Here is an 18431-nt window from a genome sequence, read left to right as displayed (position 1 = left end):
TGCTCTGTGACTCCCATAAGTGGAGCTCATACTGCATGTTGCCTTGCTTTAAATGGTTATAGCATCTGCCCCACACAAGAGATTTAAATCGCTCAGGAGGCTGGGATTATTGCTAGGTCCTGGGTTCAAATCTGGCCCCATTTTGAAGTAACGCAAAAGTTACTCATTGGATTGCTATTCAGGGGCTTGGGTGTCAACTTGGTGTTCCCAGCACAGACAGCAATATACCCTGACAATTGGCATTAGTTGACACCCTCGCTGGCAGCTGTAGCAAAGGGGGGTATAAAAGGGGATGCATAAAAATCTCCCTATAGATCCTCAAGGCTGGTGGGAGGCACAGTTGCCAACTTTCATGTGGTAAATTAGTACCCCAACTTTCACAATAAGCCAAAAATCAAGCCAATCCCATTTCAAAACAAAAGCCAAAATAAGCCAATCCCTAAGAACCCCAGCACTCTGTGACTAGATCCTCCCCGGCGTGCAGTCTGGGACTGTGGTAAGCCCACTGTGCACCTCTGACTCTCTCCCCTTGCCCTTGCCCCTGCCTGCCCCCCCCTTGCCCAATCAAAAAAAAAAAGAAGCAACAAGCTGCAACAAGCTACAATCCAAACAAACTACAAGCCAAAAACTAGCCAACAAGCAACTCACAAGCCAAGTAAGTCAAAAAGAAGCCCAATTTCTGCATTTTTTTTCACGGGTTTGGTATGTCTGAAGGGAGGTGGTGTGGGAGGATACTGGACTTGAGTCATGTCACAGTTGTCAGTTTGGTATTTTTTGCCAGCACTAAATTTACATAATAATGCATCATGGTGAGACATTCCCTGCCGAGTTAATTTCAGGAATACCCTCCACCCATTCCCTCCTACTAGTCAGCATCTGCAAGGCTCCAGCGACTGGCATCTTGCTCAAGGAATGAAAGAAGGACAAGCATTCATAAAGTATCCATCCTTGTCTCACCCTCCTGGGCTACCTTGCCAGCTGTTTGCTTAATGACTCACAGAACCCTCAATCTCTGCCTTCACCCCGAAGAAAACAAGCTGCTCAGAGCAGCCAGCTATTCTTCACAGGGGAAACTGGTTGGCCCACTGTAGATCAAATATTTCTTTTTTTTTAATTTCAGAAAAAACACAGGATGGTTCAAAATGTCCTATACACACCTGCAGGCCACATAGTAAAGAGGGGCTGCTTTTTCCATTAAGAACGAAAGGTCAGATGTTGAAAAACAGCCTCGCTCTTTAGAGGTATAATTTCTTGTGAGGCAACATGGTCTGGAGAACAGTGCACTGGACTGGAACTTGGGAGCACTGGTCTCTATTCCTGGCTTTGCCACGTCATCTGCAGTGAATCCCTTCATCTCTGTTTTTCCCTCAGCCCTGTGGGTTTCTCTATGTTCAACCAGGCCCTAGCCATGGTGAGCAACTTGCAGCCCATCAGGGTAATTTACTGTCGGGCCACAAGACAGTTTGTTTACATTGACCATCCGTAGGCACGGCCACCCGCAGCTCCCAATGGCCGCGGTTCGCTATTCCTGGCCAATGGGAGCTGCAGGAAAGCCTAGCACATTGGGCCACAAGGTGCTACCATAATACAAATGCATGATAATGAACTATGGGTTCAAATGTATATATGCATTTATTGAAGTGTCTAACCTCAAATCTCTAGGTGATGGTACATAAGTTCTGTAAAGCGTGTTGGAGGCAGGGAATCCTCAAGATATATGACTTGCCTTATTAATCAAATAATCCTGAGGCAAAAGGAATGTGGCTTTCCTGTAATAAAATAAAGAGCACATGTAATGGAATCGGAGCTGCTCTGTACTAATTATGAACAGTGTATGTTGACCTGTTTATTAGGATGTTTACTGTCTGAATATTTTTTTTTTGGTTTAATAGAGGGCTGTTAGGGGAAAAACAAGCAGGAACGGAAGAATGACTCAAGACAAGCCACTTCTCAGCAAACACTTGAGACAATTCTAGGACAGGGGAAAGGTCTGGGAACATGAAGGACTAAAGAGGTTTAAAAAGTGTCTCCCTCTCAAGAAAGGTGCGTTGTTCAGGGGGGCCAGCCTGACACATGGGGATCCCACTTGGGTATCTGCAGAAGGTGGTCACAATGGCAAGATAGTGTGGCTTGCAATCAGAGCATGCAGGCAGACTATTCTTAAAACCCCTTTCCTCTCAATACTTTGTTCCTACTGGTAAATAAACAATACATTGTTTTAAGAAAGCTGTTTGGTCCCCATGTACACCACAGGTTACAGACTCCCAAAGGGAAGTAACTCAGGCGCCGAATCCTGTCAAACCTGTCAGGTGAGTATGGCTGATACACAGGTTACTGTAGCCCAGTGGCCAGTTCAGGAGGAGGAGAACTACAGAATTCCACCCCAGGCTAGGTACAGCAATGCGGCCTAACTCCTGAGAGGGTGCAGTCAGAGATAAAAGAGGGGATAGCTCGCCCTGCAACTGTGCACTACCCATAGGTGCCGATTCCATGGGTGCTCTGGATGATCAGTTGGCAAGAGCAAACAGGACAAATGCCCAGTTTTGCCAAAAAAGTTGGGACAGCTGGGCCAGGGCTCTAAAAAAGGGACTGTCACGGCCAAAATGGGACACATAGTCACCCGCCTGTCACTTAAACACCTAACTGTGACCATGAATCCTATGGACTTCTACAGTGAGTGACAACCCATTGAATATATATCATGAAGGCCAGGTAAAAATAGACGTACATAACTTGTACCTCTATCCCATCCACCTGAGGAAAGGGGAGAGAAGTAACAGTAGTGATTTTATACTCCGAGACCTGTCGTTACACAATGTGATCACTAGCATTGCTGTTATAAATAATCAGTGAAAGGCCTGAAGAAGAATGGACCAAATCTGTCATTTTCTAAAAGAAACACTGCACCTCAGGAGTCAGAATTAAAAATCGTACTTGGTGGCACATATCTGCCCACATCCATCATTCTGAGTAATTGATTTGAATTAGTGACAGGCAAACATCATAGGTTTGGCATTTTGTGGGTTGGTCTGAATAAACAATCAAGCACTTATCATACTTAGCCCAGGTACTTTGCTGCCCTACCTCGAAGGCGTAATGTCATTACTGAATTTTGATCACATGTCAGGGACAGATGACTTTCCAATAAAGCAAGATCTGACCTGAGCCGTCACCTAAAATTCAAACAGTGCCCAAGATTTTCATAAGTGATTTCAAGTGCTCAACTTGAAAGACCTTTGAATAGGGCCTGATTTTCACAGCCTTTTCAAACTGGGCCTTTTTATAGCATGCCAAGTTGGTCACCCAAAAAAAATGAGGCTCCGAAAATCTCTACTCATATTTGCAAATCTTGTTAACAGATCAAAAGGATAGTGCCCTTTTGGGTATTTCCTAATCCTCTAAGGATCTACATTTCTAGGTTCTGGCTGAGACAAGAAGCAGATATGCCACAACAATGCCATACCATTAAGAGGCTTCCCTTTATGCAGCAGAGCTGTGTCTGGAGTTCATTCATGAGCACAGGTCTCTTATCTTTCCAACTGCTACGTCATCCTTTCAGAGTAGCAGCCGTGTTAGTCTGTATTCGCAAAAAGAAAAGGAGTACTTGTGGCACCTTAGAGACTAACAAATTTATTAGAGCATAAGCTTTCGTGAGCTACAGCTCACTTCATCGGATGCTTGCCTCCATTATGTAAACGCAGCATTCTTCTCCATTGTTAAATCAACGCCCACTCCCTTGTTAACCTGCAACATTCAAGAACTCTGTAGCTCTATTTTATTAAAGGTTTTTTTAAGCATTCTTCTCTGTACAAAGGGGGCTTCTATCTGTAGATGGGTTTTCTCTGCCTTTAGATCATTGTTGTACTGGGCTGGTTGTTGCTACTGTTTCTTTTAATAGGGAAAGCTCTTGCACAACACAACAAAGCCAAAGGATGCCTGGGGTCCCCATTGATTCAGCAAGCACAGGCCAGTGTGTGAAAGAGATGACAGAAACACAGCAAGTGCCTCTCTCCTCCCCTTTTATTCAAGGAATAGGGACTGGTTTATGAATGAGAAGCTGAGGCTCATTCACAGGCTGAGTGAATAACTGATAAGCTGCACAATAGCAAGTGGCTTACAAGCGGCAGAAGTACTTAAGATGTGGCACTCCCCAAAGGAGGGCTTAATTCCCAGTGACTCATTGGTGTATGACAGATGGAAAGGGAACTATTAAAATACGAAGGAATTATAGAGCTTTGATCTTCTAGTTTTGAAAAGTGCAGGTTCTGTTGCTGGGGGCGGAGGAATCTTCTTTTGAGAGAAATACTCTGTGAATTGTGGTTTATAAGGCTAAGGCCCTCATTCAGCAAGGCACTTAACTGTGTGCTTGACTTTAGTCACAGGAGCAACCTCACCCCTGTTCAGTAAAGCATTTATGCACCTGCTTAACTTTAAGGGCATGCTCAAGTCCTGTTGATTTCAATGGGATTATTCACCTGATTAAAGTTAAGCACCTGCTTAAATGCTTTCATGGAACAGAGCCAGAGTGGAATGCTTTGCCTTGCAATGATATAATTGAGTTTATGATCCCAGCGTGACACACAAAAAAGATAACATTTATTTATGGTCCAAACACATCTATCTTCCTTCAGCAGCCTCAAGTATTCAAAAAATCAAGAGACCCCAAAATACCATGAAATCTTAAATTTTGGGCTCTGTATTTTCCCTCTGATGTCTGAGCCCTTATCATTGATGTTTTCAGGTTTTAATCCAGAACCATAAGGGCTAGATTCTTTAAAAAAATAAAAACACAATTTGAGATTCCCATATTATCACCTGACTCTAAGAGATAGGGATTTAAAAAAAAACCACCCCAAGACTTGTGATAAAAGCATAGAAGTTAGCAATGCTGCACTCTATAAATCCCTGTGGGCCCTGCATATCTCAGGGTTCTTTGCTACTGCTTGGAGGTGCATGTGGGAGAAGGTAGTAGATTGTAATAGGGTGGCCTGCCCCTTTATGCCCCAGGATGCCTGTTCGATCAGCCCCACCCGTGCTGTAATTAACAGCAGCCCAGCCTGAGGGGGCAGGTTGAGAGGTCAGCTGTTAGGATGGGGAACACTTGAGCCTTGTGATAAAATGATGTAAAAGAGCACAGTCACAAGGAAGCTGGGTTAGGAGTTGTAGACAGCAGCTTAGGTACCTGTGGGAAGTTCTGAGTTAGGGCCTGTAAGAAATAGGGAGGCTACTGAGAGAAGTTTTTGGAATTCCCAGGGAAGGGAGGTAGTGGGACGCCTGTCAGGCCCAAGGAGGCAAAGCATGGTGTGTTTTGTTTGTTTAATTGGACTTCTGCTACCCTGGAAGAAGACTGACCTTATATGTGACCGGGCCAGAGGGCCAAGTCAGCTAGAAGAGTGCTGTGGCAGAACCACAGCAGCTGGCAAAAGGGGATGCTTGAGGTGAAGACCTGCTGTAATGCCATGCTCTGGTGGTAAGTAGAACTCTTTAAAAGGAGGCTACTGCATAGCTTTTTTTTTTTTTTTCCTACCTTTCCTAAATTCTATAGGTGTGGGTGCTTCTTTGTCCTTAGTAACCTTAACTCAATGTTGGGCTTGTTTTGACATTTTTTGATGGTAATGATTGGAGACGGCTCAGTTTAAAGAGTCACATGCTTTTCTTCTGCTGCTTCTAGCTGTGGTGCTGCTGTCACCAGTGTTCTGGTTTGTAAACCGCCTCCCATTTTCCAGTCCGCTCGCTCTGACCTTGCGAGAGTCACTTGGTTGTGCTCACTGTTTAGTGTTAGAGATGTGACCGTTCCATCTCTGGGGATGCTCTAGCTGGCTTGTGGTAAAGTAACCAATCCCTAAACTGGCTTCTAGTTTCTTCTAGCATCAGATTTCAGCTTCTCTGCCTCACCTGCAAGCCCAGAGGCAATCCTATCCCTGTAACATTTCTGGACTCCTTCTATTGATTCTCTTTCACTCTCTCCCCACTCCTCGATTTGCTAGTCTCTGGGCCAGAGCCTTAGATGGTAGAAACCACCACAGCTCCCCTGAAGTCACTGTGCTGTAGTGACTCTCACCTGCTAGGGAGTCTGGCCCTTTGGTTTTCCTTTTCCCGCATATGCCTGTTCATGCCTTGATTCCCCCTACAACTGGAACACTGTCCCTCTGCTCAATTGCCAAGCCCCCCCTCCCCTTAATCCTATTTCCTCTAGCAATCCCCTTCCCTTCTGATCAATGATCCTCCCACTTCTTCTCCTGATCTGTCTTGTTTACATTGTTGCCCACTCTTGCAATTTTGATGAGCAGTCCTGCAATATCTAGTACTTTTTTTTTTTTTTTAAGTTTTAGCTCCTGGAGTCCAGTGATTAGGTGAGAATCTCTGTTTTCATTTTAAAAATGTTTCTAATGCTCATGGTTATTGTGCTCTTATGGCACAGAAGCCAAAAGGCAAGTGAACTGCAATTTTTCTCAAATGTCATGGTTTTGGGGGTGGGAGAGGAGATCTGAATCACAATTATTGAATATGAGTGACAATTCTGGCTTCAGATTATATCAAGCTTTTTTTATGCAGTGTATGAGTCTTATTTAGGTTTGTAAAGAGCAGAGTACATTTGTAGTGCTATAGAAATATCTTTATAAAATCACTGATCACAAAGGGAATAGTTACAGCTCTGCTGTATTTACAAACAAAAATATCCTTGTTCTGCAGTGATGGGATTTGGATCCAGTGATCTGGATTTATGGGACTATCACATGACAATTCTGTGGTAGCTTAGTAAAAGACTGTGTAGCAAAGTTTGCTACAATGTCATGGTGGTTCCAAAAGGCATTTCAGGTGGGTGAACAGGAAGAGAGGACCTATTTTTGACATCCGGGAATACAGTATGCAACCTCAAGGCTTTAATGGTGCCCTTCTATTACATAAAAATGGTACTTAACTTGTGGTTTGTTTGTTTTGTTTTTTTTTCCATGAGTTCTTCAAATTCCTTGGCCAGTTCCATGGCTATTTAATCATAATAGCTAAGGGTTGCTGATCAAAGCACAGCATGGAGTCTGCAGATCTGTTGCAGAGGTGTAATTATTTCTGCTGAGTATCATGGATCTGACTCTATCTAATTTAACTGTGTTTTTGTTGTAATCTGTGTGGTGTTATAAAAATCCACAGGGCCTGCTTACTACTAATTCTGGCTAATCAGCCCCCTGCCAAGGATCAGAGAGAGTCTAACACTTCCAGTAGCTGGCCATATAACCAGTGGCCTAGGGAGATCATGAAAAACTGTACAGCAGCCTGTTTCCGGTGAACAGTCTGGCACACAGAAACAAGCTGGTCAGGCATATTCTGATATAAATCTATCAAAAAGAGAACTCTGCAGGAAAGTGATAGTTTTGAGAAACTTCTCATTTTGAAGAAAGAATTGAAAAGTTTTGAAACTGTCAATGACCTGTTTTGACTCTAAGAGGAAAGTTCTCATTTTTATTCTAAATGATGACTTTGACATTTAAACTAATTTAAAGTTTTAAATGTAATTTTTTAAAAAAATTACAAAAACAAAATGATTTGATCACCCCAATTTAAAACTTTTCTTTATTTTCTGTTCACAAAAATATTTGAGACATTGACCTTTTCCTGTTCCAAATCAGGACAAACTTTTGAAACCTCAGATTCTTGCAGAATAGGAAAACTGCTTTCCACCAGGCTATAAGACAAACAGGCTGACCTGACCGCCTCTATTCCTAGGATTCTTTTCCTCATATGTGTTTGCCATCTCAGGGCCTGACCCAGTAAACGCTTGCCTCTGGACATAGTAATTGACTGATGCCATGCCAAGGAGGTAGAGCCCAAATCCTTGATCCCCATTCTAACTGCTAAAATACTGGCTAAATTTATATTCCCCATATGATATCCCTGCCACAGATCCTTTCCCTTAAAAACATGTATAGAGTCCCCTGGCAGCAGTCTCTTGGCTACTGTGCAGATTTGTCTTCTAGCTTGTGAATGGAAAGTTCCTCATTTATGCCCTTGAAGGATCCACTTTCCCCAAAGGAAAACTCGTATCAGAAGATGTAAGGCCACCCACTCCCAGTCCAAATCGAGACTAAATCTCAACAATCTGGCTACAGAGTAGCAGCCGTGTTAGTCTGTATTCGCAAAAAGAAAAGGAGTACTTGTGGCACCTTAGAGACTAACAAATTTATTAGAGCATAAGCTTTCGTGAGCTACAGCTCACTTCATCGGATACACCCGGTGGAAAAAACAGAGGAGAGATCTACATACACACACACACACACACACACACACACACACACACACACACAGAGAACACGAAACAACGGGCTCATCACACACACCACAAGGAGAGTGATCACTTAAGATAAGCCATCACCAACAGCGGGGGGGGGGAAGGAGGAAAACCCCTCACCGCGACAAGCAGGTAGGCTAACTCCAGCAGTCAACAAGAACATCAGAGGAACAGTGGGGGGTGGGGTGGGAGGGAGAAACACCATGGGGAAATAGTTTCACTTTGCGCAATGACTCATCCATTCCCAGTCTCTATTCAAGCCTAAGTCAATTGCATCCAGTTTGCAAATTAATTCCAACTCAACAGTCTCTCGTCGGAGTCTGTTTTTGAAGCTCTTTTGCTGAAGTATAGCCACTCTCAGGTCTGCGATCGAGTGACCAGAGAGATCGAAGCGTTCTCCAACTGGTCTTCGAATGCCATAATTCTTGACGTCTGATCTGTGTCCATTCACTTCTCTACGTAGAGACTGTCCAGTTTGGCCAATGCACATGGCAGAGGGGCATCGCCGGCACACGACGGCATATACCACATCGGTAGATGCGCAGGTGAACGAGCCCCTGACAGTGTGGCCGACGCGACCAGGCCCCACGATGGCATCCCCCGAACAGACATGTGGACGGAGCTGGCAACGGGCCCCGCCGCAAGTATAGGTTCCAATCTGTATCATTCTGATGGCGTAAGACACTGTTAACATCTAGTTGGAGAGTTAGTGTGGGGCAAGAAGGGGTATAGATCTGTAATGCACTAGCCTGCTGCACGATAACTGGCTATGTGGACCTTGCTATCATGCACTTAAAGGTCCCTAATATGTATTTAGAGTGTGGTAGCAGGGTCCACCCAGGCAGTTAGGGGGCACACATGAGTATGCTGTAGACTTATGCCGCAGCTTGCCATTCACTAATTGTCTAAGCAAGCCTGCAGAAGGATGCAGGGTATGTAATACTTCTCAGGGGAAATGCACTGCAGAGCTCTGGGATTGCCCCAGAGCAAGACATTAGTGGCAAGACTGCATGTGCCCATGCAGTGTTGGTTGTAAGGGGTGGAAGGGTGTCTTATATCCGTACACAGGTTGCCCAGACCCTTGGGTCTAGGCATGCAGGGGTAATTCAGTGCTGTGCTCCTGCAACTCCACTCCAAGCATGCAGGAAAGGGACAGTCACCTAGCATGCTGGCAGATGAAACTGAGCAACCCCAGAATGGTGTAACCTCAGTGACAGTTACCCTCCCCACATATTCCTCCAAGTGCTAGGGGGAAGAGAGGAGGAGACTATAAGTCTGTCTAAAGCACAGTCTCCTTTGCTCTCGGGCTGCTTCTGGGGTGGTGTAGCTGCCCATTGTAGTAGGAAGAGATCCTAAAACATAAGCCCTTGTATCAAAGGCCTGGAATAAGACAAGACCTGCTCACAAAATCTGGCAAGAACAAGGCTAATAGTGGAAAAAATACATATTCCTAAGATGTGCTAGTCACAAAGTACTCACCCGCAATCATCCCTATATCAAGTGGTACCAAAACATCCCAATATTAAAATTGGTACAAAAACATTCCCTGAAAATAACAGGAACGCACTAACCCCTCCTAAAAGATAAGGTCATGATAATAGTATGTAATAAAAATGTTTTGACCAAACCAACATGAACAAGATGGGTAATAACTAGTCAAATCAGGGGGCAGTAACTAACTGTCAGAGGGGCAGTACTAAGTTTTTTTTTTTTTTTTTTTTTTTTTATTGGGGTATAAAGAGGCATCTCAGCAGGAGTATCTTTATCTGTCATTCACTGAGCTGGTCCATTGTTACAGGCATACACGTATTAGTGATCCAGTAAAGTCTGCGGAATACTAGTACCATGCTTAATAATAAACCTGGCTGGGTGCCTTCGTCCCTTAACCGATCTTGTGGTCATTGGGCAGTTTGCTCGAGGTCTGCTGTGCCAGCTGTCTGCACAGGGCTGGGGTGGCACCCAAAGAGAGAACACGTACACGCAGTCAAACATAAAAATCTAACCATACCCATCATCACAAACAGAGGGACTGTAGCTAAGTTATAGGCCAGGAGAGCTGCTTGACACGTACTGTACAAAAAATGGCCTTTTTGAAAACCACTCAAAACATTACTTTTTTGGCATAACTTTTTTTGCCGCCTCTTATCAAGCCAGTTACTAAAAGAACATTCACTAACTGAAATCTGGGTTTCTTAAAGGAGCATTTCTGTAAGATTTTTTTTCAGTTAAAAAATTCACAACAAACCTTCAAAAATTAAAAATGGGTGTCTCGGGAGCCCTGGAAACAACTGTGGAAATTTCAATTCCCTTCCCATCCATTTTGGACCTGCTCTGCAATGTAGCACATTGTGAAATGTATAGAGAAAATGACTGAAGTTGAGTTGTCTTTTGTAAAATGATTACTTTCTCCCCCGTATGTATCATCTGGACCAGATACAAATTCTTCTGTCCTGAGCTAGAAAATATATTACCAGATACTTGAAAAGTACAGCATTTCCTGTTGAGGAATGGGGGGTGGAGGGGAATGATTGTGCCAGGAAACACTATGAGAGACTGCATTTTGTGTTCATTATTAGTGTGTAGAGGAGGGGCGTGGCCAAAACATACCTAGATGTCACTATGGTGATGGGGTTGACAGACTGCTGTGACTAGCTCTGTTTGTAAAATGGTGGGGGGAGGGGAAGGGAGCAAAACTATGTATTAAAAAGGAGGTATGTTAACACATCCTCTCTCCTACCCTTTGTTGGTTTTGTCTCTTTAGATTGTAAACTCTTTCAGGCAGCCACCCTCTCTCACTCAGTACGTGCTGTGTTTAACACAATGGGGCCCTGACTGGCTCCTGAAGAGGCTACTATAATACACAAAATATATCAAATTGCAAAAAAAAAAAAAAAACCTGAACTGCACTCCAGAAGGATTTAAAAACCTTTTTATATATAACTGATTCTGAGTTGATCTTTATGACTGCATGAAGTCCCACTGATGCAGCGTGCATCTCCATTCAAGCATAATGACAGGTTTCAGAGTAGCAGCCGTGTTAGTCTGTATTCGCAAAAAGAAAAGGAGTACTTGTGGCACCTGAGAGACTAACAAATTTATTAGAGCATAAGCTTTCGTGAGCTACAGCTCACTTCATCGGATGCATTTGGTGGAAAAAACAGAGGGGCTTTCCAAGCTTATGCTCAAATAAATTTGTTAGTCTCTAAGGTGCCACAAGTACTCCTTTTTCTTTATTCAAGCATAAGGCTCTAATATTCTGTTTCAGACTTGGGGCAGGACAGGCACTTCTGCATAACTTCAAACCCACTTTAACATAGTGGGTTAGAAAGCTTCACTGGCACTAGAATGTTACTGGGTTTCCATCCTGCTTAGGGAAAGATTGTCCCCCTTCTCCTGCTATCTCATAACCCATTGGAAACAATTGGGGGGGCAGAGGGAGAAGTAGAGCAGACAGAAAAACATATAAAGAATATGAGCTAGATGGGGCCTTGGGCTGTATGCCCACACAGGAGAGGATGTGGGGGAAGTGTAAGTACTGCCTCTTGCATCCCTACAGGGGCCACCTAGACCATAGGTCCAGGTGCAAAGCAGGGAGGTGAAGAGTGGACATGGGAATAGGAGAAAGATAGCTTTGGTTCCATCTCTGGCTAGTGTAGCAGAGCAGAGTTGGTGGCGGGGGGGGGGGGGGGGAGGTGTTGGGTGTCATAACTTGCTGCTGATGTAGGCTGTTGACAGATTAGTATCTCTGGGATGGTGCTGCTTAAGTAGGGCTCCTTTATCAAAGCTGTGTCTAAATTCAGTCTAGCCCTGTGGGGAAATTGGCAGAAGGATCATTCTAATGGGGAGGACACCCACTTATACCAGTCTAAGCCTTAAGTGAGAGGATGCATCACTAATACAGAGGCTCTAGTATGTGCTTCTGATAACTAGAGGAACAGGGCTAGATTTTCTTTCAAATGAATCCTCCTGTAACATAGGATTGAATTACTGGAAGAGAAAGCTTTAGGGGTGTGGGTTAGCTCTGCATCCCCCCAAAATAACACCAGAGGTCCTGGCATCCTCAGATTCTAAGAAGCTTGCCCACCCATCATCCATGTAGCAAACTTTGTTTCTGCTAAAACCACAGCCTTGTTAGGCATCTCTCATGCCTGTAATTCACAGCAAGAAAATGGGGATAATAGCAAGCTTGTGGGAAACCGAAGTAAATTTGGATCAAAAATGAGGGACCATTGAGAGGTGGTGTGTTCAGGGGAAATCTTCATTCTGGAGCATGCGGTAGACCTACATGATGATTACATCTCCTAGCTCTGCATTTGAGAGGGTCTGTGCCAGCTTAGCTTGCTTATACAAATCTCTCTGACCTGCCTGTGGGAGATGGAAACCAGCTCACCTCTCACCTTACAGTAAAAAGCTGTAAATGAAACCGCCCACGATCACATGCCTTCACCATCACTAGGAATGGTTGGCTATAGCCCATATATAGCATGGGAAACAGAACTCATAAGAACCTCCACCACTGGAATTAAAAGAACCTGCCAAGAGTATTGGGGAATATGAAGCCTGATTTCCAGAGATGCTGAGCACCTGCTATTCCTGTTGACTTCGACTGTAGTTGTAGGTTCTTGGCATTAGAGCTGGTGAGAAATTGTTTTTCAGGACAGACTTCAAAAAAAAATTTTTTCTACAACAGGATGAAACAGACCGTTGACTCTTTTTTTTTTTTTTTTTTTTTTTTTTAATTTTTTCTTTACACATGCACACACTTGAGGGGGAAGGAAGGGGGGGAGAAAAAGATGCAATGCCCCAGAGTAGCCACTAGTCCATTGGTCAGGGTCTTCCCTGGGTTGTATGGAGGCTCAGGTTTTTCTGATTCAGAGCAGGGATTTGAATGTGGGTCTTCCAGATCTCCCATGTGTGTCCTAGCCACCAAATTGGCTAAACTGGGATGCCTCTCTCTGGTTTTGATCAAAATTCTGTCCTGGACTCGAAACTTTCCTGATAAGTTTAATCAAAACTGTTAGGATTCTGCAAAAAAGCTTGGGTTTGATTGAATCTGCATTTTTCTGATCTGAAAGTAAGCTTATTCTCTGAGAATCAGGCCTGCAGCCTCTAACTGAGGCTGGCTACAAGGCAATGGATTTAAATACTTGGGTGGGTCTGATTTTCCTAGTTAAGCATTTAACCCTTCTCCCCAGATCTGTACTGTAAACTTTTGTTCCATGCTTTGTCATTAAAGGGACTGACTTTGACCTCTAATCGTTTGGAGCCAGCCTAGAAATGCTTCAGTTGCATGAGCAGTCCCAGAGGGACTGGTTCTCTTTCAAGACTGTTAGGTGCCCGCTCTCTGAAATGGAGTCCCTTCAAGGTGTGTCAAGTTAGACACCCCCAAAAAAAGGGAAACCCTAAAGTTACTAGTCACTTTTGGAGAATCTTGGCCATTGTCTCTTGAATTCTAGGGGCTGGATCCCTGGATGGTGTAAAATCAAAGACCTACTCCAGCAGAGAATGTAACTGGAGCTATCCTGAGTCACACCAGCTGGGAATCTGGCCCTATGTGTTGAATCTATTGCATTGCATTGCTTTGCTTCTGTATCAGATACACCATCTTGCTGATCATTTTATTCTATCAACACCTCACTCAAAGAATAAAAACCCTCTTTTGGACATTTCTTCTATGGAGGGTAGTATTTCCAGGAAACTAAAAATAGAGCAGAGAGGCTGTATAATGACACCTATAACTACCACTTCCAAGGAAAACCACATTGCATACCCCAAAGTAATTCTGGGATGGTTGTTAGGAATGTAATTTTAGGAGGCAGTGCACATGGATGCACTACTTGTGTTCATCAGTCCCATCCAGGCACTAGATTGGAGTCTTCAATGAGATGTGGCTCCTAGCCAGTTCACTAGTGTTTACCTCCTCTGACTTGCGTTTTTGTTTTCTGTCGGACACTCTCAGCAACCACAGATCCAAGACCTAATGGCTTGAGAGTTAGTTTTAACTGAAATCAAAAACAGTGAGAGGCCATGATGTGGGAATCCAGCCCAATAGAGGGCTGATATGTAGTTCTATATCACTGTTATCTAAATGGTGCACATATGGTACCACCTGTGTCAGGCCTGATCTAATCACCACAATGAGGCCAATTATCAGAGATTATCTCTGCTTATCTTGCCTTTGCTCTGACTGCAGCAATTTGCAGTTCCTTGTCACGCACAGTACCAGTGACCGTTGGCCTGCTGGGGTGTGTGCTTTGCTGCCTGAAACAACTGGACTTCAGAAGATGAATCCTTGTCTCATGTGAAAAGGAAGAAAAGCAAAAGGAGCATTAGGTGAAGATAAGGGCAGGGATGTTTGCATAACCCAGCCTGTCAACATTACAAACATAAAACTACGTGTCTACTGTTTACTAAAGAGTTTCTCAAGGTGAATGAAACCAAAAGCTCAGAACAACCACCTGTTCCATTAATGTGGAATGCAATGGTGGCTTAGCTCAGGCATAAAAGCTGCTGTCTCATAGTGTTATGACTGAGAGACTTGTAACACAGCAGCCACTGTATTCAGCGTTTTGTAGTAACAAGGTAATGCCAAGGGACAGGGCCGGATTAACTCTCTTATGGGCCTGGGGCTATTAGATTTTCATAGATATCAGGGTTGGAAGGGACCTCAGGAGATCATCTAGTCCAACCCCCTGCTCAAAGCAGGACTAATCCCCAATTTTTGCCCCAGATCCCTAAACGGCCCCCTCAAGGATTGAACTCACAACCCTGAGTTTAGCAGGCCAATACTCAAACCACTAAGCTATCCCTCCCCCCAATTTTGTGGGGCCCCTGTATACAAGTGTTTTTTCCTGGGAGGGAGTTTGGTGCAGGAGGGGGTTCTGACCTGGGGCAGGGGGTTAGGGTGAAGGAGGGGGTGCGAGGTGCAGGTTCCGTCCAGGAGGTACTTACCACAGGAGGCTCCCGGCCAGTGGCACAGCAGGGCTCATGCTGCCTGCCATAGCCCCACACCACTCCTGGAAGTGGCTGGCTGCTAGCATGCCTCTGGGGGGCAGCAGGTTAAAAGCTGCAGGTCTCCATGTGCTGCCTGTGCCCATAAGCACCACCCCCATAGCTCCATTGGCTGGGAACCAGCCAATGGGAGCTGCAGGGGCAGCATGCGGAGCCACCCCTGCTCCAGGGGCTGCAGAGATTTGTCAGGAGCTGGCTGCTTCCGGGAGTGGCGTAGGGCTACGGCATGCAGGTAGTCTGCCCGAGTGCCCCTTTTAGCAGCCCAGAGATCGGTGGCTGTGATTTATTTTTGTGGGGCCCCCTTGAGCTGGGGCCCTGGGCCGCAGCCCTTAAAGCCCTGCCTTAATCTGGCCCTGTCAAGGGACCCCCAACCAAGATCGGTGCCTGGTTGTGTTGGGTGCTGTACAAGTGCACAGCAAGAGACCATTCCTGCTCCAAAGAACTTACTTTCTAAACATACAAGGCTCAAGGGAACTGGAGGCATAGAAAGGAGAAATGCCTTGCCCAAGGACTAGGAATTAGAACACAGATATCCTGATTCCCAGTCCAATCCCCGTCTCCTAGGCCATAAACCCATAGATATTTCACCATGTATTTGAAAACTTGCCCCAGTGGAAAGAATCCATGCAGGGCCTACAGAGCACTTAAGTCATTACAACTGGGTTTTAGCAGCAGACAGACATTGTGCAGTGCCGCTGCTCAGGAGGGCATTTCAGCCCATACAACCTTGGACATCAGATCATGTTTCTTCTCTCAAAGCTGTAGAGCCAGAAAACTAGGTTACATCCTTCTTTGTTCATAAACTGCCTGGGGCTTCTAATGTCACCTGCTCAGCCCCAGGGAAAGGTGAAAAGGTCCTTTGTTGCCTTATCTGGAGGTCTTCCCTCCAGTCTGTTTGTCCTGTTTAAGTGCTGGCATGGCACCAGACAGTGACACTTGGATGTCCTGGCTATGTTTCGATGGCCTGTCATTTACTGCCAGGGGCACTACATGTGAATTCAGTAAGGCGGGGGGGTTGGCTACAAAGATGCCATCACATAGTCACTGTTTTGGAGAGACCTGGAATGAAAAGGCACAAGTTCTGAAGCCATAGAGTGGGGGATGTCAAGAAAACAATGAAAGGTTAGCAGAGGATGAATCCATCTCTCTCCATCCCTTATCTTATACCAGTGCTTGACTACCGAAGAGCAGCTGCACCTTTAGAGATATCAGACTGGTGCAAATACTCATGACCAAATACTTCACTGATCTGATCTGTGGGGGAAAAACCGATTTGGCACCTGAGTATGAAGAATTTTCTGAGCTGTTCCCACCTGCCTCTTCTGTGCTGATTAGAGGAATACCCCTGTGGAGCCTAATGGTCCCTTTCACCACCAAATATTCTGCAGTTGCGAGTACTACATAGGCTTGCCATGTCAGACTCTCGCTGTAAGTCCTGACCCCAGTTAGAATGGAGAGATGCCCAGAACAGATATAATTACATGCCTCGTACCCACTCTAATAATCCTCATGCCTTTTTAGTTTAGTTCAGCTTCTTGGACTAAATGCAAGACAAATGGATTAGACGGTGGGGAGGGGGGGTCCTCGCAGAGTAACAATGGGCCATGCAGCTTTTAACCCAATGTTGCCAATTCATATCCAACCCCATTTAGTAGTACACAGAAACAGTTGTGACGTGATCTTAGGCAAGTCCCATTATAGACAAGTGTCTATAGCCAAGAAACAGCCATCATATTTGGTATGTATTGGCCCTTTGTCAGCTTCTGCAGAGAAGCAGAAGAATAAACTATCCCAGTGGTTCTCAAACTGTGGGTCAGGACCCCATTTTAATGGGATCGCCAGAGCTGGCTTAGACTTGCTGGGGCCCAGGACCAAAGCCCGAGGGCTTCAGCCCTGGGCATCAGGATTCCAGTTACAGGCCCCCTTCCTGGGGCAGAAGCCCTTAAGCCTTGGCTTTTCCCCCTCCTCCCCACCGGGGACTTGTACTGGCTCAGGCTTCTGTTCCCACTCCTTGGGTCACATAGTAATTTTTATTGTCCAAAGATGGTCATGGTGCAATGAAGTTTGAGAACCCCTGAAATACCCTCTTGAGAGGGTGTCCCCTAAACAGAGTTGAGGCAGACTGGGAGGGATTATAACTCTGAGATGGGGGGCAGACTTGAAGAATATCAATCTAAAGTTTAATTTCAAGAAGTATTAAAATATTGTTAGTTTTCCTGGGATGATTGGACCAGTAGACCTACAACATAAAAATCAATTGGAATTAGGAACCTAAAGATATTGGTGGATCTGGGTCTACTTTGATATTTCCTTCACACTGAAGGATATTTCTCCTGGGATCTTTTTTAGCTTTTTTTTTTGTGGGTGTTTCTGTATTTTGGTGGGTCCCCCCCATCTTGTACTCCAAAATCTTTCTAAAACCTCTTGAGTGGCACATCTCACAGCAAGTTTTTTACACTTCCTGCACATTCTGAGAGCAGCATTTTTCTTATACTTTGTACAGTCCTCTTTTTGTTAGAATGAAATGCAGAAGAGCCAGATATTTTGGCAGAATTCAGTTACCTAAGAAATCTAGTACTGGAAACATATGAGCAGTAATGTTTTCTCCAAAGATCATGTTCTATCTGCCTTATTCTAATAACCAGTTTCAAGTCAACACCTAGCTTTCTAACTCTTTCCATCAAGACGAGACATGAATCAATATAATTGATCTCATTGCCTCATTTCCTCCCCTTATACAGCTGGATGCTGTATTGCATGGTGCTTTTGTTTGATTATACTACAATTAACTCTTTAAAGGTAAACTACTGTTGCCTTACTTAAGCAGTAGAGTCAGATACACTAGATTGGGGAGACCTCAGACATGAGGCAGTATAGCTGCTTATGGGGTATTTATTTGTATAGCAGTTGCACCTAGGGTACATCTACACAGCAAAAAACAGTCCATGGCAGCAGACCCAGGCTCTGGGACTTGCTGCTGGGGGTTGTTGTGAAGACATACCTCTAGAGGCCCCACACAAGCTCAGAATCCTAGTTTGCTAGGTGTCGTATCAACATAGTGAATGACGGAGCCTGCCCCTGAATAAACAAGGACAACAAAGTAGAAGATGGAAAGTACCATTCTCTCCCACTTTGT

The 18431-nt window shown here is 44.6% G+C and overlaps 2 long non-coding RNA genes across 2 annotated transcripts in view; one reads left to right on the top strand and one right to left on the bottom strand.

Annotated features, from left to right (window-relative positions):
- Positions 1-849: 849 nt before the first annotated feature.
- On the bottom strand, positions 850-8933 carry LOC122461016. Its single transcript, XR_006282694.1, has 3 exons — positions 8744-8933; positions 5273-5274; positions 850-862 (listed from the first exon to the last, which is right to left on the bottom strand). It is a non-coding gene; the product is annotated as an uncharacterized LOC122461016 (long non-coding RNA).
- The window catches only part of LOC122461015, a 27557-nt gene continuing 14201 nt past the window's right edge, over positions 5076-18431 (top strand). The window contains exons 1-3 of the long non-coding RNA XR_006282693.1: positions 5076-5474; positions 11977-11983; positions 13965-13968. This is a non-coding gene — a long non-coding RNA (uncharacterized LOC122461015). The remainder of the gene's footprint in view (positions 5475-11976; positions 11984-13964; positions 13969-18431) is intronic.

Source organism: Dermochelys coriacea, chromosome 7 (genome assembly GCF_009764565.3).
Source record: "Dermochelys coriacea isolate rDerCor1 chromosome 7, rDerCor1.pri.v4, whole genome shotgun sequence".
Classification (NCBI taxonomy): domain Eukaryota; kingdom Metazoa; phylum Chordata; order Testudines; family Dermochelyidae; genus Dermochelys; species Dermochelys coriacea.
The sequence above is the reverse complement of the archived record's forward strand: the minus strand, read 5'-3'. Positions and strand labels throughout refer to the sequence as shown.